General features: G+C 45.7%; 1 long non-coding RNA gene across 1 annotated transcript in view; it reads right to left on the minus strand.

Annotated features, from left to right (window-relative positions):
• Positions 1–3,845: 3,845 nt before the first annotated feature.
• The window catches only part of LOC121828689 (uncharacterized), a 39,200-nt gene continuing 17,646 nt past the window's right edge, over positions 3,846–25,399 (minus strand). The window contains exon 2 of the long non-coding RNA XR_013053054.1: positions 3,846–4,009. This is a non-coding gene — a long non-coding RNA (uncharacterized LOC121828689). The remainder of the gene's footprint in view (positions 4,010–25,399) is intronic.

The following is a 25,399-nucleotide window of genomic DNA, read 5'->3' on the forward strand; positions in this document are numbered from 1 at the left end:
TCTGTCCTGTAATCATACCATATTTATTTACTAATTCTAGTAGTTTTGGGTGGAGCCTCTGGTATTCTATGCATGTAAGATCATGTCATCTGCAAACAGCAACAACTTCTCCTTTTACAGCTTTTTATTGTGTAATTGTTCTGCCCAGAACAGAAGTGGCTGGAGCAGGCATTCTTGTCTTGCTCCTTGTCTTTAATGAACAACTTCAACTTCTAGTGTTGACCACGATATTATCTGTGGGTTTGTGAAGCTTTATTATACTGAGGTACATGCCTTCTATACATAAATGTTTGAGTATTTTCTCATGGAATGATGTTAAACTTTATCTAAATTTTTTTCTATATCAACTGAGACAATGATCCAGTTTTTATCCTTTGCCTGTTTATTGATTTGCATATATTGAACCATCCTTGCATTACAGGAATCAGACCCATTTGATCATAGTGTATGTTTGAATGTGTTCTTAAATGCTATTTGCTAGGATTTCCAGGGAGGATTCTGGCATCTAACTTTGAAGATATTGGCCAATCATTTTCTTTTCTTACAGCGTCATTGTCTGGCTCAGGGAACAGGATAATGCTGACCTCATAAAATGCATCTGAGTGTTGTTTCCTCACCAGTAAAGCCATCTGGTCCTGGGCTTTTCTTTGTTGGGAGATTTGGGTCTTTGGGGGGGGGGTTGTTATACATTTGATTCAATTTCCTTATTTGTTATTGCTCTCTTCGTATTTTCTATTTCTTCAGAACTCGGTCTTAGTACACTATACAGACTGGTAAATTATCCACTTATGGTGAGTTATCTATCCAGCTCTTGCACATTACAGGTCATGCACAGTACTCTCTTGTGATCCTTCATGTTTCTGTGGAATCTGTTTTAATACCTCCTTTTACACTTCTGATTTTAAGTCTTTTTCCCCCTCAGTCCAACTAATGGCAATCCACTTGATTTAATTTTTCAAAAGCAGGATCTTTATTTGATTTATCTTTTCTGATGTCTTTTTTTCTAGATGTGATTTCATTTATTTCTACTTTAATTTTTATTCCTTCTACTTCCTTTGGTTAGTGTCTTTTTCTAGTTCCTTGAAGTATAAAATTGGGTTCTTTGAAAGCTTTCTTCTTAAAAAAAAAATTATTACATTTATTTACTTATTTATTTATTTATTTATTCATTTATGTGTGCCTGTTGCACTGGATGCAAAGCACTAGCTATGTCTGTTAGGTCTACTTGGTCTAACATGTGGCTGGAGTCCAACAGCTTTTATTGATTTTCAACCAGGTGATCTACCAATGGCTGGAATTGAGTACTGAAGTCTGTTACTGTTATCATATTGCTGTCCATTTCTCCCATCAGATCTGTTGACATCTGTCTTTATATATTTAGGTATGTCACGGTTGGTATGATATACATTTACAATCGCCCTACCACCTTGATGGATTGTCTTCTTTATTATACAACCACGATTTTCTTTGCCTCTTGTAATAGTTTCAACTTATCTAAAACCTCCCGTACAGCTCAGCCTGGACTCAAATTCTTGATCCTCCTGCCTCATCTCCCAAGTGCTGGCCCAGATCAACCCTGTATGCCCTTAAAGCTAACTTGAATCTCTTATGAGTAACATAAAATTCAAAACCACTGTGATTTGATTTCTTTCTTTCTTTTTCCTAAGACAGGGTTTCTCTGAGTAGCCCTGGCTGTATTGAAACTCACTCTGTAGATCAGGCTGGCCTCAAACTTAGAGATCCAACCATCCAAATGCCTCTGCCTCCAAGTGCTGGGATTAAAGGTATGTGCTACCATCACCACCATCCCCATCCCCACCCCATGCTAGTTTCATTTTTAATATCCATTCTGCCATTCCACATCTTCTGGTTGGAGAATTTAATCCATTGCCATTTATGAAAATTGTTGCTAGATAGGACAATTGCCACTTTGCTGATTGTCTGTTTCACAGTTCCTCTGTCCCTTCCTCAGTTTTTTAAATAAAATCTCCAAATTTTAATTCTTATTAATAGCATTTTATGCTTTTGACACTGCAATTTTTCTTTAAGACAGGGTCTCACTGTGTAGCCCCGGCTGTCCTGGAACTCACTCTGTTGACCAAGCCTGGAATTCATAGCCTCTGTCTCTCAGGTGCTGGGATTTAAGGTTGTGCCACCATGCCAAGCCAATTTACTTCTTTTGATATTGGATATCCATTAACAAACTATTGTAGCTATAGTTATTTTAGTGTGTCTGTGTTTTAACCTATATGCTAGAGGCAAACACCATTATGATATTGGAGAAGTTGAATTTCACACTCCCTGCCATTTTTTCATTTCCTCTTTCCCCTGGAAGCAGACACCTCTGCCTGCAGGTTTTACAGCATAGCATCAGGAAACACCATTACCTATCAGGCTAGCTGTGGATTCTGGGGCCCTCCCACCCAGGCCAGATGCCAAGAGCCTCCTTCGTGTTTTATTTTCCCTACTATGTGCCCATAAATTCTCATATCCATGTGTCTGGCTTAACATACATGTTGTTAGCCACCTTCAAGGTTCACACCATTGTCGGGGGCTCTCAAAGAACCTGGGCATAAGGCAGGAGAGACAAGGTAGAGCATTGGGGTAGCCATAGGGCATGGAAGGAAGGCTCTGCAGGTGCAGCATCCCAGACAGATCACGAGAAGGCATCCTGACAGAGGCCACAAAACAGCAGGGTTATGCAGTTGAGTCCTGAGCCCAAGGTGCTTCAAGTCCCCGCCTCTCTACAATGAGACAGCCTCCTCCGGCCATGTAGCCATGCTGATCACACACGTGTTCTCAGTGGGGCAAGAAGTGGGTGAGTGCCATGTATCATCGCACCTGACTGCAGCTGGGAAGGGTCTGTCTTAGCACTGAGCTGCAATCACTGGTGGAGAGGAGTTTGTGAATACAATAACACTGTTCTCCAATGATCCTGGTGTGGGCTAGAAAATCACAGACACTTGGCAATGAAACAATGGTCCCTTGAACACGTATCGTAAGTCCACCTAGAGTTGCATAGCAAAATGGCATAAACTGAGCAGCTTGTAATAGTCCTGGAGGCTTCAAAGTCCAAGATCAAGATGGGGGCAATGGTGGGTTTTGTTGCCTGCTGTGCTGGTCGGTTTTGTTGGTGGTGGTGGTTTTTGTTTGTTTGTTTATTTGTTTGGTTTGGTTTTTGGCAGCCTAATGCAAACCTAGGCATATCCACTGTGGTGGCTGAAATGAGAATGACCCCCATGGGCTCATATATTTAAATACTTGATTCCCCAATTGGTGGAGTGGGTGTTGGGACCATTCCCGGTCAGCTGTCTCTCTGCCTCCTACTTGTGGGTAAGGCTGTAAGCTCTCAGTTGCTGCCCCAACACCATATCTGCCGCCATGCTCCCAACCATGATGTCAGGGAATCACCCTCCAAAACTGTAAGTACCCAATGGAGTCTTTCTTCTGTAAGGTGCCTTGGACATGGTGTCTCTTCACAGCAATAGGAAAGTAACATATGAGAAGAAGCCCCAGCTGAGAGATTGCCTCCATCAGACGCCTGAAGGCAACTCTGTGGATCCTGTTCTTGATTACTGACAGATGTGGAAGGGCCCGGCCCACCGTGAACAAGGGCAGGTGGTCCAGGGTTGTAAGCAAGCCATGGGGAGGGAGCCAGTACATAGCATTCCTCCATGGCTTTTGCATCCAGTCCCTGCCTTGAGTTCCTGCCCCAACTTCCCCTTCATGACGGACTGTGACCTGGGAGGAGTACAATGAGAGAAGTCTTTCCCTCCCAAGTGGCTTATGGTTCATGGCTTATGGTTCATTGCAGCAAGAGAAAGTGAACTGGAACACCTGGTGAGTGTGACTTCTTCAAAATTTAAATCTTCACACTGTGACCTCACCTGAAGGAAGGGGCTAGCTGCTCCGTAGCCTCTTGTACATGTTCATCACCACCTCCTGTGATTAGCATGCAAGAACCAATCTGTCCTGTTCATTGCTCTTTCTTGAGTCCCCAGAAGAGTCCCTGGAAAGCAGCAGAAGCTCAATCAGATATTTGATGAGTGAACAAACGAAATAAGAAATATTTAGCATCATGGGCACTGGGTTATGTTGTTTAAGATAATTTCCCAAAAGTGGAATGCCTGCATCCGAGAGCACATGCATCTTACAATTTGGTATCCAACATTCCCCACAGTGATAGAAATGGTATTTCTGTCCCCCCTGACCTACAGTCTTCATGGATACACACACACATGTTCAATGTGCTCCCCATGCGGCCACATGAAGAGACCTGATGCCCCAGCACTACCACAACCAAACATTCAGCCTGTGACATTCAGGGGCACACAGTTTAAAGCCAGGGGTAAGGGGGGAGAGGCCCTTTTCACCCCACTGATGAGGGTGATTGGTCATCATGATCTCCTCTCCGGTGCTCTTTGCAGGAAGGACCAACGTTGGCAAATTACCTTTCAGGTCCCCAACTATCAGACACAGCAAAGCAGCAGCTAACACTGCCCTGGCTCAATAAATGTTTAATTAATTAATCAATCAAGCCAAATCAAACATGAGCGTGATTACCCAGATATTTCTGTCTACACACCACGAGGTGGCTCATTAATTCCTTTTTCTCTTCTCTTAAACTTTTCTACTGAAATGAGAATGTGTTTGGGAATTCTGTGGAGTTAGCCTTAGAGGTTTAAAAAAAAAACTGATAAGTATGAAATATTCTCAGGATATCCACCAGAGCAGATTGCTGATAAAACAATCGTTGTTATCCTAAAGTCAATGCCTTACTGTTCATAATGCTGAGGTAATAAAATACTACAGCCTGTGAGGAGACAAGGTTTAAAAAAAAAAAAAGACTACAAATATGGTTCTATGAACATAAAAAGCCGAACTCAAGAGAACCTATTCAGCACTATTTTGCCCAGGGTGAACGTCCTCACTTCCGCTAATCACAAGGACAAAGGGATGCTCTGTGGCATGAGATTCTTAATTGTGCCTCTCCCTGTGGGATTCCGTCAGAATCTCCCAGCACCGCAGCTCCGTAAGAAAATATTGCATTGGGTCAAATGTAGGAAAGTGAAAGCCTGATAATCAAATAACCACACTGGGTAGAAGTGCTGTCTGGTTCCCGTGCTTAATAAACTTACAGCGGATGCTGGAGGTCTCTGAGAAACACCCCACGGTTTCAAGCAGCTCGGCTGAGTTCTGCATCTTCATACAGTCACTTAAGACCATAAATTATCTGCCTTGGTTTCATTTAAAGATCATAAGATGCTGGGATTTTGTACTGTTTATTTTGAGCTATAAATACTAGCCGTGGTCTTTCTGGGTATTAATGTGATGGTAATTGTGCTCCTGGTGGATTTGAGATGGGATAAGTGAATGGCATTCCTAAGACCCACCAGCCAGTGATACTCAGGGCAGACACTGCTTCTGCCTCTGGCAGCAGCTCAACCCCAAAACCCCAGCCCTCAGGAAGGTACAATAGTCAGAGCAAGGAACCCTAGCAGGGTTAGTACAGATGGAAATTTCTGATAACTTCCAGAAGGTAAAATAATAATAATAATTCACAAAAAGCATATTTTCCCCTACTCTCTCAAGATTTGCCTTGAATTTTTTTTTAAAGCTCTTCTGGGTTGAGTTCGAGCACTCACTCACTCACACATTCGTCTGGGAGGCAGTGATCTGGCAGCAGCCCACGGCTCAGAGATGTGCCAGGAGGACTCCAGCAACTCATCGAGGCCTCCGATTCCTCACAGACTGAGCCCCAGCACAGAGACGAGTGATCCCGACCATAAGCGCTGCCTTCACAGGCTGTCGGGGAGTGTGAACCCGGGACAGCAGAGCTGGCTGGAAGCCCAGCAATAGCCACTTCCTCCCTCGCCTCGGCGATGCAAACACGCAGATCAATGCTGTTGCTTTGGAATCTGCCTCGTTCCAACATTGTCAACACACGTTCAGCCACACATAGTCCACAAATACACATGCCAACACACACAGCCATCACACGTCCGTCTTCACCGTCAACTCTTTACCTTTAAATGATGCAAGGCATGTGTCCTAGTTTGCTCTACTGTTTCTGGGATAAACATTGACCAAAACTAAGTTGTGGGGGAGGGCTCTATTTGGCTTACAGGTTACATACAGTCCACTATCAAAGAAAACCAAGGCAGCAATTCAAGGTGAGAACCTGGAGGCAGGCACTGAAAAAAGAGATCACAAAGGAACACTGCTTACTGGCTTGCTCAGCTACCTTTCTCATGTAGCCAAAACCCACCTTCACAGGGATGGCACTGCCCACAATGCCCCCCATCAATCATTAATCAAGAAAATCCCCCACAGATATGCCCACAGGCCAATCTGATGGAGGCAATTCCTCAATCCAGGTTCCCTCTTCCCAGGTATGTCTATGTTTGAATCAAGTTGGCAGTAACTATGACAGGGTACAAAGGAATAGCCAAATCAGGCCTGCCACGGCCTCCCCAGGGTTCTAACCAAAAGCCATCCAAGTGCTGGATCTATTTCAGGCAACTCATCCCACAGGCTCTCGGGGGGTCTGACATCTAATCAAGTTACCAAGGCTTTGATGAGTAATCTGGGAACCTTGCAACCCTGAAAAATCACCTGTGCTTTTTACAAGCCTGGGTCATGGGTGAAGAACATGCACCCCAGGATCTGGGCCTGTCCTCTAGGATCAGACCATGCACCCCAGGATCTGGGCCCATCCTCTAGGATCTGAGTATGTACCCCAGGATCTGAGTATACACCCCAGGGTCTGAGCCTGTCCTCTAGGATCTGAGCATGCACCCCAGGATCTAAGCCTGCCTCTAGGATCTGAGCATGCACTCCAGGATCTGAGCCTGTCCCCTAAGATCTGAGCCTACCTCTAGGATCTGAGCACACACCCCAGGATCTGGGCCTGCCTCTAGGATCTGAGTCTGCCTCTAGGATCTGAGCATACACCCCAGGATCTGAGTCTGCCTCTAGGATCTGAGCACACACCCCAGGATCTGGGCCTGCCTCTAGGATCTGAGCCTGCCTCTAGGGTCTGAGTATGCACCCAGGATCTGAGCATGTACCCCAGAATCTGAACCTGTCCTCTAGGGTCTGAGCCTGCCTCTAGGGTCTGAGCATGCACCCAGGAGCTGCACCTATGAAGAAACACTGAAGCATCATAGGGAGGGGTAATATTTTGATGAGTGGAACCACAAAGCAGGCATCTCCCCTCCCATAGGATTTGTATTTTCATATCTGACTCATTTTCCATTGAGTGTGGTTGATCCTTAATAGGGCACAGCACTGGAAGAACCAGGTTCCAAAGAATCTGCATTGTCCCTGTTTTTGTTTTTGTTTTTTTTTAAGGGCAGATCCAAGCATTGGGGTGTACATTTATGATCTTAGGTCTGGGAAGGCTGACTTAAGATCACAAATTCAAGGTCAGCCTGAGCTACATAAAAATAATCCATTTTAAAAAGCAAGTGGGAAAAAGGAGAGCCTGAACATTTTTAAATTTCTTTTTGCTTGGCATGGTGGCACACATTTTCAATCCCAGCACTCAGGAGACTGAGGCAGGAAGCTCTCCACTTCAAGGCTAGCTTGGATACACAGTGAGTTCAAGATCAGCCTGTGCTACAGTGAGATCCTGTCTAAAAAAAATGGACAGATGACTGATTGATAGATCAGTCATTAGGTAGACAGATTATAGATGATAGGCAGGCAGATAGATGGGAGATAGATAATAGATCAATAGTAGATATGAGGGAGAGAGAGAGAGAGAGAGAGAGAGAGAGAGAGAGAGAGAGAGAGAGAGAATGAATGGATAATACCATCTGTCCCAGAGGCTCTAACACAGAGGCACCCAAGATCCACAGAAAGTGTGCAATTGGTAGCTGTGAGTTCAACTCTGGCTCCATCATCAATATCTAACTGACTTTGTGCAACTGACTCCTAATCTTTAAAATGGGACCACAGCCTCCCTCCTTTTGTTGGTTGTAGTGATTAAAGATGATGTGTATGCAATACTTACCACCTCCCATGGAAACCTGACCCATGGAGATGGGAAGGGGCCAACAGTCAACCCACCAAGCAAGAAAACTCAGCCTCCTCCTGCAGGGCCACCTTGCCCAGAAGCAGAGATCAGGAGCTGGAAGGCAGCTCAGTGGTATAACACCTGCCTCTGCAGGTACGAGGCCTCAGGTTCAATCACCAGCACCACACACAAAAACAACTAAAAATATCAAATTAGAAGCACAGATAAGAGCCATGTAAAGGATTCCAACTTGGGGACTGACCATGGGAAAAGAGAGTCAAGGGCATTTGGAGTTGAGGCTAAGGGCAGAGTGTGGGCAGAGGCAGAGGAGGCCTGGGCTAAGAACAATATGAAACCCTTCACAAAGTGTGCTTCTCCCACACTCTCAGTCAGAAGAGATGGGTGGCGATGAGCAACTCCATAAAGGATGCTGCTGAGGCACCAGGAGCCTCATGACTAGTGCCCTCACCTGCAGCTCTCCACTCCTGATTTTTGTGCCCACATGGTGAACCGTTCAGCAGCAGATCCCCCTGTTCCACCCACTCATGAAAAAAGTGAGGATCAGTCCTCTCTCTGCCAGTCACCAGCCACCTCCCCCAAAATAATTACTCCCAGCTGTGTTAGCTAAGACTATTGCAAAAACAAAGCCCTCTGGAGACTTAGACTCAGCAGGACCATGGGGAAGGAGCTTCCCCTGTAGTGTGGGTGAATTGAGAGGGTGCTGGCCCTCCAGGTGGGCTGTACACACCCCATCACACAGACAGCTGAGGAGATTGCCTGTGTCATTGCGGATCTGGTCTGATGGAATCTGAGCACACAATGGGGAGGTGGCCAGACAGGTTCCCAGAGCAGAGACTGAAAGGCCTCTGGGAACACAACTTGGGAGCCTACAAACTAGAAGAAGAGATGTATGTAGCTCAGTGGTACAACCTTTCCTGGGCATGCACAAGGCCCCTGGCTCAATCCCCAGCACCTCTGGAAAAGGAAGGGAGAGCGAGAGGAAGGAGCAATTTTGTTTTAGACTTCATCCTGGAAAAACAAAAAACCATGTTTGGCTGGGTATTGTGACACACAGCTGTGTAACTCCAGTGCACAGGAAGCTGAGGTAGGATGATAGTGAGATCTGGTCTAGCCTGGGATATATTATTTAGCAAAACACTTTAAAAAAAAACAACAAAAAACTGCTTAGAGGAAATCCTTTGATGAGCTTCCTGTGATGTGGGGTGACACTCTAGGAGGACATTCTGTGATAGAGGTGAGCAAGCCTCCTTCTGACGGATGCCATGCTGCCTGGGGGATGCTGGCTTCTGTTTGTGTGTGAGCATAGAACTAAGGGAAGGCCCAAGCCACGTGGTGCAGAAAAGAAAAGGAGTTTGCATCCTGATGTGATGACGACCCCACTGAACATCTGGGGACCATTTAGGAAGCCACTGGAATGACAGACAGTAGTCACTAGAAGCTAGAAACATCTGTAAAGGGTGCTACAAGGTCTTTACGCTATGACTTAGGAGGAAAGTCTCGATTACAATATTCCTGACCCTGTATGTGTGGGTTTTCCACAGCAAGCTCTTTGTCCCACCAGACCTCTACTTCAGGCACTGAGAGATGACGTCAGGCCCCACTAGACCCCTGCCTCAGGTGCTGATTACAAGTAGTGCTAAGGATGTTGATTGACTTACATACACACCAGAGGTTCCCACAAACCCCTCAGTAGGCTCAGCAATTTGTCAGAATGCAACTCAAGGAGAACCTTTACTTATGAATGCAGACTTGCGAGAAAAGACATAAATGAGTGACCAGATGAAGAGGTAATACACAGAAAAGAAGACTAGGTGGGGGAGGAGGGGCTTCTGTTCCATGGGGCTGGCAGGTGGATATGTTCACCGGTCTGACAGCTCATCAAATCGCCCTCAGAGTCAGAGTTTTTAGAATTTAATCCCAAGGCCTCCTCATGTGCCCAGAGGTCAGTTGGTGAGGCAGAACATTCCGCCCTTCTAATTGTCTTTCCAGTGACCAGCCCCTCGGAGGCCCAACCTCAGTCACCTCATTAAGATAAACTCAGGTGCTGTGACTGGCAGGGGCTGGCTGTAGACAATCCTATCACTCAGAAAACTCAAAAGATTTTGGGAGCTCTGAGCCAGGACTTTAGGACTAAGATTGTTTCCCTTGTTTTGTTTTTCCTTGGGGGAGTCAGGGAGACAGGAGCTTACCATGTGGACCAGGCTGATCTTGAACTTGCTACATTGTCCAGGCTAAACTTGAACTCATGGCCCCCTGCCTTAGTCTCCCAAGTGCTGATGTCACAGGCATGCACCACCATGCCTGGGACTTGAATTTTTTTCTATTATGTCACTGACAGTCTTTGCCATCACAACAAGCATTAAAGTTTTGTGGGCAAGGACTTTAGGAATGTCTGAGAGCCGGGCAGTGGTGGTACACACCTTTGATCCCAGCACTTGGGAGGCAGAGGCAGGCAGATCTCTGTGAGTTCGAGGCCAGCCTGGTCTCCAAAGTGAGTTCCAGGAAAGGTGCAAAGCTACACAGAGAAACCCTGTCTCGGAAAACCAAAAAAAGAAAAAGGAATGTTTGAGAGCAAAGCCCAAGTTGTGGTGTGAGCCAAACACACACACCACACACAGAGCCAGGAGGCAGAGGGTAACGGCAGAGATGACACCCACACTGGAGACAGAGTGGTTGGTAGAGGGCAGAGGCCCCAGTGCAGCCCGGGCTCTGCTGCTGAGTCCTTGAGGTTCCATAGATGTTCATCTCAGGTAGAGTCCATGCCTTCCCAACCGAGGACTCTAGCATGAGATGGTAGTGATTAGCAGAGCAGCCATATATTGCTATAAAGTATGATTAATGCCACAGTATAATGAATTTTCTCACCAATTCCATGCACAAAGCATTGCTCTGGTTGAACTATAAGATGACTTCGGAAGCACTATTGATTTTCATTATTTTAGTTTTCTCCATCCCTGAGTTCCTTGAAGCTATTCCCCAGTTTGATTTTTATCCAGCAGAACAATCTCCACTTCCTCTTTCTAGTCAGTAGAAATCTAGTCATAAAATCTCAGGACTTGGTAGTCTGAAGGAGGAAACTGATTTACATAGAAGTTCGTCCTTCCAGAGGGATGATGGTTTCTGATCTTCTGGAGCTTGTGGGAACTTCTCCCTCTGGCACAGTAGGTGTGCTGTGCAGTACTTTCCTCTGAGATAAAACATTCTGTCTTGGAGGGAAGCTCAGTAAGACTAAGAATGTTCTAAGGGGTGGGGCTGAAACGTTCGGTCCTGCAGGGAGCTTCCTTAAGCTCCGGAAGAAAACAATTCAAAAGGTTTCAGGAAGTCCCTGAAACTGGCCAGATACAGAAAACACCTCCCTCCCCAAGCATACATAAGCAGTAAGGACTTCTGAGAGACTCTCTCAGATCCGGTGAGCCACCTGGAAAAGGTTCAGACCAACCAAGGACACTCTACAACCTACTGAGCTGCCTGCAGACTGTGCACAGGGCTCCGGGTTCCCAGCTTTTGTGGGGTGGGCTTTTGTGATGCAGCTGTCTCTGAGTTATTTCCATTCCTAACAGTAAACCCAATAAAACTCATTGGGTTGCTGAGTTAGTTAGACTTTGGTGGTATCCTTACTTTGGTCTTTCATCAGGACCCTATTTGGGAGGAGTAGACATTTATTCACATCTCCCCAGGAATAGTGTCACACAACAGAGTGTCATCATGGAATCACAAGTCAAGCATGTGTACACACTCTTCTTCTATAATAATGAATGTGACTTCTGTGATGAAGAAACCTTCTCCCAGTTTTCAAATGCCTCACGAGACATAAAGCCATAGGCTGTCCACTGGTAACACTGGCCAGCCCTGATGCATGGGGCTCCTCCGGTGTTCATGTCCCCACCCACTTCACCCTTCTCACGCTGTTTCCTATAGCAACTGGGACACACAGCATCAAGGCAGAAGCAGTCCTTCAAAGATAAGCATGGTAATTTCCCAGCAGAGGCCTCTTTTGACTTTGCAGGGGCCATCCAGGAGGCTGGGATCCCTGGGGTGCCTTGGCAGTGTCTCTCCTCTGATTTGCTGTCATCGTGGAACAGATTACCTCTGCATACGAGCAGCGAGATATTAAAATTGGACACCATTCTGCCTCTGATATTGGGGAACAATCACAGATGGCTTTGTGTAGAATGACTTCTATGACAGAGCAACAAGATGTACAACTCCAAGGCTGTTAAAAATAAAGCCACGTACAGTGAAGCTGGAAGGGCTATGCAGACAACAACTTTAAAGTGAACAGAGACTGAGTCAAGAGACTGCTGCAGAGAAAGACATCACAGAGGACACCACGGTTTCCTGAGGGTTGTGGGGGGAGCCTGGTGGTGGCGGGGAGCTCAGTCATGGTCATCCATCTGTCCTGGGTGCTGAATCTCTACACTGCCCAGAACAGTCCATTCTGGGACTCACAGCTAGGCAAGGAGAGATGGTCAATCATGTTGTAAACATACCAAATAACAGGACTTCAAAACCGTTGTAAATGTGGACTGGAGAGATGACTCAGAAGTGACAAGCACTTCCTGCTCTTACAGAGAGGACTGGGGTTCAAGGTTACAAGCACTCATATTAGATGGCTCACAACCATTCGTAATTCCAGTTCCGAGGGATCCAGTGCCCTCTTCAGGCCTCCATGGGCATCAGGCAGTGTGCACTATGTATGTGCAGACAAAACACTCATACACATGAAATAAAAATAAAACTTTTTTTTTAATTGTAAAGGCATGTAATTCATTCCTTTAATACCCAGCAGTCAGGAGGCAGAGGCAGACAGATCTCTATGAGTTCAAGGCCAAACTGGTCTATATAGAGGGAGCTATCTAGAAAGACCTTATCTTTTAAAAAAAATGTTGTAAATGCTAGAAGGAAAAGAACAGGATTGAATTATTAGGAAGTACTGGCCAGGCTGGGGTGTTGGAGAAAATGTCTGTGAGAAGACAGCATCAAAAATGGGTGTGAAAAAATCAAATTCAGGAATTTGTAGGGTTTGACAGATCTTACACAACTTGATGGAGACAAGTTCTGATTGTCAAGGTTATCAACAACCTTTTTTAGGGTCTGGAGGGACGGCTCAAAGGTTAAGAGTACTAGTTGCTCTTGCAGAGGATCCAGGTCCAGTTCCCAGCACCCACGTGACAGCTCAAAACTATGTATAACTCTAATTCCAGAGGATCTGATGCCCTCTTCTGGCCTCCTTAGGCACTGCACACACATGGTACACATATATACAAACAAAATACTCACATACATGGAATAGAAATAAAGAAATAAACTCTTTTTTTATTATCATTTTCAGGTATTTCTGGTTGTTCTGGTGGTTTTTTTTAGACATTTAGGAGCCAGCTCATATGAGATATGAGGGGTGGTTAGCACTTGGCTCTACAACATGAGAAATATTTTAGATTTTGTTTGCATATGATGATTTTTTTTAACCTACTTCTTCAACAGAACAAATGCCAAGCAGAGGTTAGAAAGAAATGTTAGCATGAATGTAAACATCAACTTCATGAAGATTCAAGCAAAAGCAGGCTCTTTTTCTGCCAAAACATTTTTTTTTAATTTCTTATCTGCAAAGGTTAGATAAGGCATTCACGTAACTGTTGGGTTGGAGACCCAATCATCAAACTCTTGAAACTAACCTAACGGAGAAGAGAATGTCCCTTGGTGAAGACCCCACTGTGTGTGCTGGAAGTGAGTAGGCTAAGGCAAACTGAGGGCGCTGGGGAGGGATAAGTATTCTCGAAGAGGCAAGAGTGCTGAGGAAGAGAAACTGCAAACAGATTCGTGAGAAGCTACTGGCTGCCTAACACAAATAGCACTTCTTTGCCTCCTGCAAAGGAATCGCACCGACTAGTTCCAAGTGCTTTGGGTTGCTGTGCGCATGGCCTCTGTCTAATGAGACACAGTTTCCAGCCTGTTGGATTTCACACTGTTCAGTGCCAGCTTGGCAATTTGTTTTGAATCAAACTCTAAAGCCTGTTAACCTGGTGGGTAAGTCTTCTGGGTGGGCAGCCAGAATCCTGCATGGTATTTCGCTTCTCTTAAAGGAAAAAAAAAAAGAAGAAGATGGTGGTGGTGGCAGTGAGGATAAAGAGAGTGAGTTCAGAGGTGGGCACAGTGGTGCACACCTATCATTCTGATGATGTGTCAAGGGGCTGAGGCAGGAGGATCACAAGTCTAAGGCCACCCTGGGCTTACATAACAAGACCTATCAAGATGTAAGGGGAGGGGAAAAGGGTAAGAGGGAGGGAGGGAGGGAGGGAGGGAGGGAGGGAGGGAGGGAGGGAGGGAGGGAGGGAGGGAGAGAAGAGTACAATCAGGTTGTTGTCTTGAAATTTTGAGCCCAACAACAGGGTCTTAGCACATAGTTGCTGTGGGTTGCTAAGGGCAATGGTGAGAGCCTGTGTTGTTTTGGAGACCTCTGGGGCCTCCCTGAGCAGTGTCTTCTATGGAGGGACCCCATGCCTTGCATGCCATGTTTCATTCAATACCTCATGCCTCCTGGGAGAAGCATTGTCCAGCCATGCACAGTATTTCCTTTTGAATTCTCTTTTGTTTAAAATGTGGTTTGTAATTACCTTATCACCTAGTAAGCAAGACACTTTAGTCCAGAGCAAATGAGCCCCAGGGGCTAAGAACTCAGAAACAAAGTCGTCGGTGATGGCTAACTGTGACTGTCAGCCTGATCAAGGTGAAGAATGCCTCAGGGATTCATGAAGCCCACCTCTGGGTGAGGCGATATGCCATTTCCAGAGACAATTAGACCACGAGGGCTCTGCCCTACTCTAGGGGATTCTCCAGTGATGGGTTTATAATACAGTGGAAATGCTGGGAGGCAGTGTAAGGTAGGAGGTGGGGGCTGGGTTTGAAGATGTAGGTCGATGTAGGTGTGTTCTTATGGTTGTATCTCCCTGTAATCCTTTTCTGTGTCCTTTTTTTCTTTGCTTCCTCTCCACTACAAGATGAGCTGTTGTGACAAGCGTCCCTGCACCATGATACACTGCTTAAGAAAATGGGACCAAGTTACTATAGAGTGAAACCTTGGAAACTGTGAGCCACAGTAGCCACCACCCCACCACCTCACCCCGTACCTGAAGCTCTGTCTGTACCAGAAGACAGCAAGAGCAAAAGTAGCCAACACAGAGTCTAACCTCGTGCTTTACAACGGTAAATACCCAAGTTCCCCAGGGGCCAGCGAGATGGCTCAGTGGGGGCAAGTGCTTGATGCACAAGCCTAAGGACCTGAGTTCGGTCCCCAGAACCCATGCAAAAAAGGACACAGTGGCACTATAATCCCAGCATGCCTGCCTGCCTACCGCCTACCGCAAAACAGGAAGTGGAAACAGGAGAATTCCTGGAAGCTCAGGAGCCGGCTAGCCAGAGTACACAGTGGCAGAAACAAGAGAGACCCTAAAGAGAAAGGAAAAGGCCTCATCAGCGTTGACATCGCAAGCACTGGATGATGTAGTGCAGCCGGCTGGGCACCCTGGCTGCACAGAGGGCCAGGGGCAGGAATGGCTATTTCAAACCCTCCCCACAAGGTCAGGAGTAAGGCAGAGAGGATCTATCTCTATAGGACTAAAATCTCTCACCTTCCTCAGCATCTACCCCACTGAGAACTGCACAGAGCTAATCGGCCCCCCAGGCTGCTGAGACAAGACAATGAAAGCTGCTCTCTGTCAGCATATGAAACTGAAATGACAATTATCCAGGGCTTGGGTGGGAGAGCAACAAACGCCTTTGACTTACAAAGAAAGAGAAAGGCTTCCCTAGCTTAGAGAGGTCGTGAAAACAAATGTGCCCACATTCAAAGGAGCGTGTGCTAGAGGGGTTACAGACTTTAACACACATGCCTCATGCAAGTGTGTGTGTGTGTGTGTGTGTGTGTGTGTGTGTTTCAAAGCTGCAGGAGCTCAACTGTCTATTGATTTTCTGACAAGCCACATGGTCCTTTTCAGCTACTTTCAAAGACAGAAAGATGACCCTGAGCAGTGGAACACTGTCAAGAAAGTTCTGGAAGTGCACATGAGGAAGCACTGAGGACTTGATTCGACTCAGCATTGGTGACTGATCCCAACAGTGCTCACAATGTAGCCAACCCTCCAGGCACCGTGGTCCCCTGGGCTGAGGCCAGAAGCTGCAGAGCCCATTGGTTTTAAGCCAATGCATACTGATTGAAAAGTTGCAGCCCAGAGAACTAGGAATTTTCATAGGTATTTTATCATCTACTCTCTTAAGATCTGGAGCAAATGCAATCAAGTTTTGAAGACTATTTCCTTTATAGTTTGTATCTGTTACTTTGTATCACTGTGAACAAAACACCTGAAAAAAACACAATGTGAGAGAGGCAAAGTGTATTTGGGCTTCAGAGGGATTTCAGTTCGTGGAGGAAACATCCTCCTCACATGGCATAGACCATTCACATCACCACAGACCAGAGACAGAGGTATTGGAACAGGGCCAGGCTACAGCCTTCAAAGCTGCCTGCCTCTGGACCTCCACCAACTAGGCCCCACCTCTAAAAGCTCCACAGCCTCCCTATGTTCAAAACATGAGCCTTGGGCTGGAGATACGGCTCAGTGATTAAGAGGACTGTTTGCTCTTGCAGAGGGTCTGAGTTAGACTCCCAGCCCCACATCAGGTGGCTCACAACCACCTGTAACTCCAGCTCCAGGGAGATCCAGCCCCTTTGGCCTCTTTAGGCATGTGCACATACCCACACATAAACACATACATATATACACATATATGCAAAGGTAATTCAAAATAACTTTTGGGGCTGGAGAAATGGCTTGTTGGTTAAGAGCACAGGACCCCAGGGTCAGTTCCCAGTACCCACATGGTGGCTCACACTCATCTGTAACTCCGGTTTCAGGGGATACAATGCCCTCTTCTGACCTCCTTGGCTACCAGGCATGCATATAATACACAGACTTACATTCAGACAAAATATCCATACACATAAAAATTAAAAAAAAAAAAAAACACGAGCAGGCTCTGGGTGAGGTGTTTTATCGGGCCCTGGACCCCCCACCCCTTTCCCTTTGGGTCCTGTTTAGATACCTAGCCCTGTGTCTTTCGGCCATCACTCCTTTGAATGTGTTCTGGGAACAAGAAACTGCCATCTCAGGGAAGCTGCTCTCCATTTCACTGTCAACCTATGTCAGTCACTCTGCCTCTCCCTCAGGACCTTCAGCATCTGAAGCTGCAGCCATAATGCAGGACAACTCTGAAATCCACACACACGTGATGTTGTTAGTACAATTCCAAGAACTCGTCTTGTTAGACCGTTTTCCTCAAATACTTCCCAACACAGTCAATCAAGTCCCTCAAATTGACACTGTCACCCAAATTAAATCAATACTTCTTTGCAAGAGTGAAATAAGTATTTCATTTAATAACCAGCTTATTTGAGATTTGCAGTGCTGGCTACTGTGACCAAAAGGCACTTCTCAATTATTTACATTTAACCCTACATTATTTCCATCTTTGTATCAATTGCACTCAGAAAAATGTGAGCATCTAATTGAATTCTGTTTTGGATCGTCTATGACATATCTATCTATAGCAATTTCCCGGGAGGAAAAGACCATCAGTCAAAAGGGTTGTTACAGAAAATACTTATCAAGCGCTTTCAACACGCCAGACTCTGGGTTTGAGCCATGGTGCAGGTGGCTTCTCTGCGCCTTGGTCATGTCATGGTTGATCTCCACCGTCAACTTGACTAGATTTGGAATCACCTACAAGGCTGGTCAGGCACACTTGGGTGGAGGGTGGATATTTCTAGAGTAGTTTGACCTTCTGGTCTTCTAGGGATCCTGCATGTACATGACACACATGGAGAATATAAACTCAGTAAGTCGCACATACATACACACAAAACACACACACACACACACACACACACACACACAATTGCATGCTTTCTCCAGGCCCAACACACTGTACAGACAAAGTGTGTTAAACTCGAGGAGAAAAAGGCTCTGAGTCCACAGAACCCCAGCCATATGATTTCTAGTCCAAATCTTGTCCAATGTCTGTACACCACAGCAGAGCACCTCACATTGGAATTTTCTAAAAACATCGTATTGAGCTTGGCATAATGGTCCATGCCCGTGATCCCAGCACTGGGGAATTCAAAGCCAGCCTGCACTACAGAGAGATCAAAACAAACAAACAAGTAAGCCAGTAACACACTCTGAATTTACCTTTCCAACATCCCATAAATGACATGTCAGCAACCTATCTCTTAAAATTAAAGGAAAAATGGGAAAATATGGGTGTAAACATTTTAGTGTCTTGTATCTCAAATAATTACACAGTAATACTATGATAATCTGACAGCAATTGAGAAGATAAAAAGGCATGGTAATCAGGTATTGTGCCTGATGCAAGCAGAATGGTGCCACCTAACACCCTGCCTCTCATGTCACGGTTTCACTGCCTGGACACCCCCTCCCGGTAATGAATATGCTATTAAGGACGGTTACATTTGTGTGTTTCTATTATAGCCATTTCTCAATAAATTTCTCTGACTCCTTTCATAAATATATGTCATTATTTCTCATTTTTTTTAAAAAAAAAAATCACCTCCTTCTTTCCTGAAGGAATGTCATATATGAGATGACCCTTCCCATATAAAACCATAAACAACAAAGGGCCAGACGATAAGAAGCCACGTAAGCAAACAACAGGACATGGGATGCAGTTGGGCAGACATAAGGCATTATGGGTATGTTGATGTCTTCAAAAGGAATATTTTACAATGCAAAAAGAAGGTCTAGTTTTACTACAGCATGAGACAAGTCCCAGATTTCACACAGTTTATCACTGATGTCCCCATTCTGTTGTTTTCAATGTGCTTTTAGGACATGCTGGACAACTAGTAAAACCCGTATACAATGCAAACGATGTTTTAGATAAGTTTTATTGACTTAATGCTCTGATAATAAAATTATAACAATCAGTGTTATTCTGATTTGTTGCGATTTTTTACTTTCACTTTGCAATGGACTCGGAGCACGGCAGAATTGAATGTGATGTTGCTGCCATCTCAAGGTCACTCACTGGAAATGAGATGGCTTCAGCCTCCACACGCTCACGCACATAAGTAACCACGGGCTTTATGGATGGAAATACCGCTCTGCAGTCATGTCACAGTAAATCTAACCTTTTATTTGCAATGAAACCATGGGTTTTATATGCAATTTCCAGTGAAAGCATATTCCAGTAATGCTAGTGTGCACCGTGAATGCCAGGTCCAAGAAGAAAAAAGCTGTTAGACCGCAGAATGTAGAAAGAAACGTGGGCACAGCAAACTGAATAATCATCTGTGCACAGCTGCCACGTTGGCGTGGCTTAATCCAGATGCAGTGGCTTCTTTTTTAAAAATAGTACATAAGTGTGTTTCTCATTTATAAAGCTTCCTTGGCTCTTTCCTTTTTTCCAGACTTTCTGTGTTGGTGACCTCCATGAATTTGACACTCCCTATCTGGATTTTTCTGAAGTACCCCTCATACCAGCAAAGAAAAAGAGCAAAACACTAACTTCCTCACAGAAACCCAAGTTATTTTATCTTGTTTTTTTAAATTTATGATCTACTTATTTTTGTTTGGACACAGGCAACAAGTGCAGATGCCTTCAGAGGCCACAAGAGGGCGTCAGACACCCCACCCCCACCCCCACCCCACAAGCTGGAGTTACAGGTGGTTGTGAGCCACCTGACAAGGATGCTGGGAACCAAACTCAAGTCTTCTGAAAGAGCAGTATGAACTAGCTCTAAACCACTGAGTAATCTCTCCAGCCACAAGTCTAAAGTTTTGTGAACAGACTCTCTGATCAACTTTGGATAACACTGGTGTTGAAGGTAGAATTATAAATCAGAAATGAAGGAAATGTGCCCATATTATTTTTCCAAAGTTTAAAATGCCCATTCCTTCTAATCAGGAATCCCTTGTTCTAGCAATTTATTCTTCCAACACAATGTACATGTGTCCCAAGACACATCTACAGGGTAAATCACTACAGCAAGGGGTTGACAACCAAGTAAGTGTCCCTCTACATGAGACTTGTAAAGGATGGTGAAGCGGTAAGTGGGATTCTGCCCTGTCTTCGCAGTCGGCTCTGTGCGTACCAATATGGCACCATTTCCAAATCATATGGCTGAGTAAGGCGGGGGAGCAATGTGTAAAACAGTGTGGATGTGTAGCGTGTATGTATTTACAGAGTCTCTGAAAAAAATACAATAAATCATTAGCAATGATAGTGAGTCTAAGGGAGACCACATTGTCACTGTGTGTCCATTTCTGTCTTGAATTTTACACTGTATATGCTTACTAATGACTCAGAATGTGTAAATAAAAATAAAACCTTTTGAAAACTGCATCGGATTGCAATTCATCATGAAAGTCAATAACTGTGAAGAAAAGACAACGGAGGCTCATAACGGGGGAAAGAAGAGGCAAGAAGCATAGGGACAGAGGAAGGAAAGACTGTCGGCCAGGAGTGGGGTCTTCCGAAAGCACAGTGTTCCGATCCAGACTGAACCCGCGTTCCTTCCTAGTCCCCCCACTTTCTCCCATCTCCTCCCCACCTCCTCTGATTCGCCATCCATTTCCCTTCTAGTCATCCATCCACATTTCAACTTGTCTGATCCCTTGTGTTCTGCCTGCCTCTGAGGAGCCTCTATCGTCTTCTCCACCAGGAGGCTCGGAGCCAGCCCTCCCGCTCCTGGTGCCAGTACATGGCCGTGCTTGCCAGGTACACACTTCGTGCACCCTGGACGTACAAAGAGTGTGAAGAAGCGGCATGAAGATTAACAGCCCCATCTGCCATCCGCCCTCTACTGGAACTCAAAGTAGTCTGCGGAGTTGTCTGTGGAACTCAAAGTAGTCTGCGGAGTTGTCTGTGCTTCGCTTCCTTAAGACGCCACAGCCCTGAACTTATCCTCCCATTGATCGAACGGCGGCCAGCATGCAGGAGGACGTACCGGGGAGGTTGAGAAATCTAGAGAAATGAAATGCCACAAACTTGGGACTCGCAGTGTTATGCACGAATTCTGAAATGTCTCCCACATTTTTAAGTTTTGGTCCCTAGCTGGCAGTGCTATTTTGGGAGGTTCTGGAAACTTTAGGAAGTGGAGCCTGGCTGGAGGAAAGCAGGCCTTTCGAAGGTATATTTATCCCCCTCCCTTTCACCCTTCCTCTTCCCTACTTCTCCCTCTCCCTCCCTCACTTCCTCCCTCCCTTCCTCTCTCCCTGTCTCTCTCTCTCTCTCTCCTCTTCCTATTAGCCCTGATTCAAACGGGTATCCTCTGCCACAAGATCCCCCAGCCATAATGCTCTGCTCAGGTGCAAGAAACCAGGCAACCATGAACAGAACACTCCGAAACCGTGAGCCAAAATGAGTCTTTCGTTCCTGGTTCCTGTCAGGCATTTTTTATCATAATGATACCAAGGGAACAAATATATACACTCACACAAATGGACCAGGGTGGCAGCAGACTAATTAAATGTCTGGGTTGGAGATCTCTGCAGAGGTGCCAAGGCCCAGCAGCAAGGAAGAGAAGAGGGAGGAGAGAGGTGAAGCTCCTGGCTTCATGCCTTTCCTCTGTTATTAAAACATCTCTTGACCCTTCTATAACTCCTTTCAGTGACATGTCACTAACAGTGAAGCCAAAATTCTATTTGGTATTTTGTACTAACTTGAAGTCCACCAAATGCCCATCTGAACACTTTTGTAAATCACGGGATGCAGCATTTCATAAGCACATATACGTCTGCTACCCAACTCTCCCACACGCTGATTGACTCTCTTTTGTTACTAATTTAAAAAGCTACAACTCAAAGCTATCCCTGCACCAACCCAGTGTGTTTTTACGACTCTTACCCACTTTAAAAACAGCCATGTCGTTTTCACTACATTTGGAGGTTATTTGAAAAGCTAGAAACAGAGGCTGGAGAGATAGCTCAGTGGTTAAGAGCACATTTTGCTCTTGCAAAGGACCCAAATTTGGTTCCCAGCACCTAGATCAGGTGACTCACAACTGCCTGTAACTCCAGCTCCAGGGGAGATCTGATGCTCCCTTCTGGACTATAAGGGCACTGCACTCATATGTACAAACACACACACACACACACACACACACACACACACACACACACACACATTAAAAATAAAAATGAAGCTAAATCTTTAAAAGTTAGAAGCAAACTAGTGGCTGGAGAGATGGCCAGCAGTTAAGAGCACTACTGATCCGAATTTAGTTTCCAGCACCCATACTAGGCAATTAACAATCACCTATAACTTCAGCTCAGAGGATCTGATGCCCTCTTCTGACCTCCATGGGCACCTGCATGCATATGATACACATATATAGACTGAGACAAACATACATATACACATAAAATAGTTAACAAATAATTTTTTAAAGTTAGACGCAAACTAATAAAATGCTTTCTTTGTTAGAGCAGCACTGTGACAGATTTTTTCATCCATATGGAAATCTGTTACTTTTCTTACACCCTCCAGAGAAGGTGAACAAGGTAAACCCTGCCACACCCTGTGTCCTAGTTAACTTTAACTATCAACTTGATATGGCCTGGGGCCACCTGAGAAGAGAGTCTCAACTGAAGCAGCAACCAGACTAGATCAGCCTGTGGGTGTGTCTGTTGGGAGTGTGTCTTGCTTTTTAATTAATGTAGTGAGCCCAGCCCACTGTGGGCAGCATCATGCCCTAGCCAGGTGGTTCTGGGCTGTATAAGAAAGCTAGCTAAGTGTGAACCTGTGCAGGTCTGCAAACAGCCTCCTCTGAGGTCCCTAGTGTATTTCTTGGTCAAATGAGTTATTTGGCAGGAGGCAATGCTGTATAGAATAGAAAAATTGTCTGCCTTCAAAATCCTGTTTGCATTGCCGTTCTGACTTCACTCAGTGATAGACTGGAACCTGTAAGCTGAAATAACCCTCTCCCTCAGCCAAGCTTCTCTTGTCCAGAGTGCCCTGGGAGAGCGACAGAAAGGAGACCCCCAGAAGGCAGTGCAGGAACTGGGCCAAGATGGGCCTGCTGAATCCAAGTGGAGTCTACGTGCTCGGTGGCCCTGGACACACCACCTGGCTGCCCTGTCTCTCTGACAGACAGCTCTCACCCTACGACATAAAATCTGAGGTAGACAATGAAAGAACAGGAGACCAGAGCAATGAGGAACATTTCCAAGGTTTAAATGAAGCCAGAGCCCAGGCAGAGATAGAAATAAATGCCCTTCCTCTCCTTTATTTCCTCCCTTCTCTTTCTCCTTTCCTCCCCCTAATCCACTTCCCTTCTTCTTGTCTTTTCAAGGTTTTCACATGCACATGAGCTAAGAGACTATTTCAAAAGCATTTTTGCCCCCACGCCCGCCCTTCTCTTTCTTCATAACTGTCTGTCATCACCAACATACAAGTGAATACATCTAAAAATACTCCCATCTGAGCCGGTGGTCCAGACTTGGTTCTGAAAGGCCCGCTGAGGATATAAGGTATGTCAACAGAGGTGGAGAAGAAGTAGAGTCAATCTCTAAAGCCATGGCTGGCGCCTCAGAGAACTGACCCCTGAGCACAGCAAGCAAGCATGGCGATCACAGAATGATGACTCATAGGGGAGCAGAAAGGGGGAACTGAGGTAAAAGGACACCTTGAGACGGTGCCTGTGGATGTGGGGAGGAATTCTCCAGAAGGGAAGAACTGAGGAAACTTTATGATGAGAGGCTAGCCTGGTGAACCGAGTCTCTGACCTGACATCTGCCATGATGATCATTGGCTATCGCCAACCTGATGTGACATCTCCCTGCCCACTCCATCCCAGAACCGTGGCAAAGTGGGCCGGATGGTCCCTCTACAACATCACTGGTGTGCCAGGGTTTCAAAGATTTTTATTCCACATGGCAGTTAAGCTGGGGAGCTCAGACTGCCTTTCATCTGGCTGGGAGCCAGCCACTTGGAGGGTGGTTTTAATTCCTGGGATATGAAGTCACACAGTCAGGAAGCAGCCCTGACCCCGATAAGGTCAGTGCTGTGGCCAACTACCCTGGGCTCAATTTAGAGACATAACTATGGCAACGGCTGTGTCCGATCGGTTATTAGAGGAGATTTATTGACGGATATGCTTGAATAGCAGGGCCATTAATTGCAATTACCAGACAAGACACTTTGCTCATCTTAGGGGACTGAATGCCAAAATGCCCTAACAACTTTAAAATCCCATTTGCTCCTAGGCTCTCTGCTGGTCTCACAGTTTGCTCCAGATTCCCAGTCCTGGGAGCTACGGGGCAGAGATGGGTGGGGGGAGAGGAGAGAAAGGGGCATCGCTTGAGATGGCACCACCTGAAGAAGACAGCAAGAGCTCAGTGCTGAGGCAGGATTTGCATGCAGTCCCTGCATGACCCCTCACAAAGACGAGGCAGAAGGTAGACAATGAAAGATAGGACCACCCATGTCCTATCGGCTGGTCCCACCAGCAGTCATAAGTAAAACACCTTCCAACTTTGCTTTCCAGTCCAGAAAATGGCTGTTTCCTCCAACATACTCAGCTCAAGCTCTACCTACTGTTCATCCCAAGCCTGGAAAACTCATCAGTGAATTTTGTACTTCTGGTCTGGATCAAGGTAGTCTCCCCTGAACATTTTCTCCTGTAGCTTTACAGGGTCTTTCTATGTACCCTGGCTGTCCTGGAACTCGCTCTGTAGACCAGGCTGGCCTCAAACTCACAGAATCTGCCTGCCTCTGCCTCCCGAGTGCTTAAAGGTCTGTGCTAGCACAGCCAGCCCTCCTACGCCTCCTCGCTCCTTTTAGCACTGACGTTGTACTGCACATTGGTCTGTCTGTTCACTGGCCTCATCCTACATCCCTGGTAAGACTCCCAGGTCTATGAGAGCAGACGATCACTGTTCTTTCCAATGCTGACCTGTGAGTGCCAGACACAACACCTACCACACAGTCCACACTCAAGAAATATTTCCTAAGGGCCAGTGAGGTGGCTCAGTGGTAGAAGTGCTAGCATGCCTGATGGCCTGAGTTCAATCTCCACATCCCACAAGGTGGAAGACGTGAGCCAACTTCAGAAAGTTGTCCTCTGGCCTACACACACACACACACACACACACACACACACACACACACACACACGAATAAGTGAGTATTTGTTGAAAGCCATGTACAGTGGCACACACCTGTCATCTCAACACTCAAGCAGTCCTGAGGCAGGATTATGAGTGCAAGGCTATGGTGCACATATATACATATGTCCACTCACATAAAATAAAATGAAGATATCTAATTAAAAAATGAAAT

This window comes from Peromyscus maniculatus, chromosome 1 (genome assembly GCF_049852395.1).
Source record: "Peromyscus maniculatus bairdii isolate BWxNUB_F1_BW_parent chromosome 1, HU_Pman_BW_mat_3.1, whole genome shotgun sequence".
Lineage (NCBI taxonomy): Eukaryota > Metazoa > Chordata > Mammalia > Rodentia > Cricetidae > Peromyscus > Peromyscus maniculatus.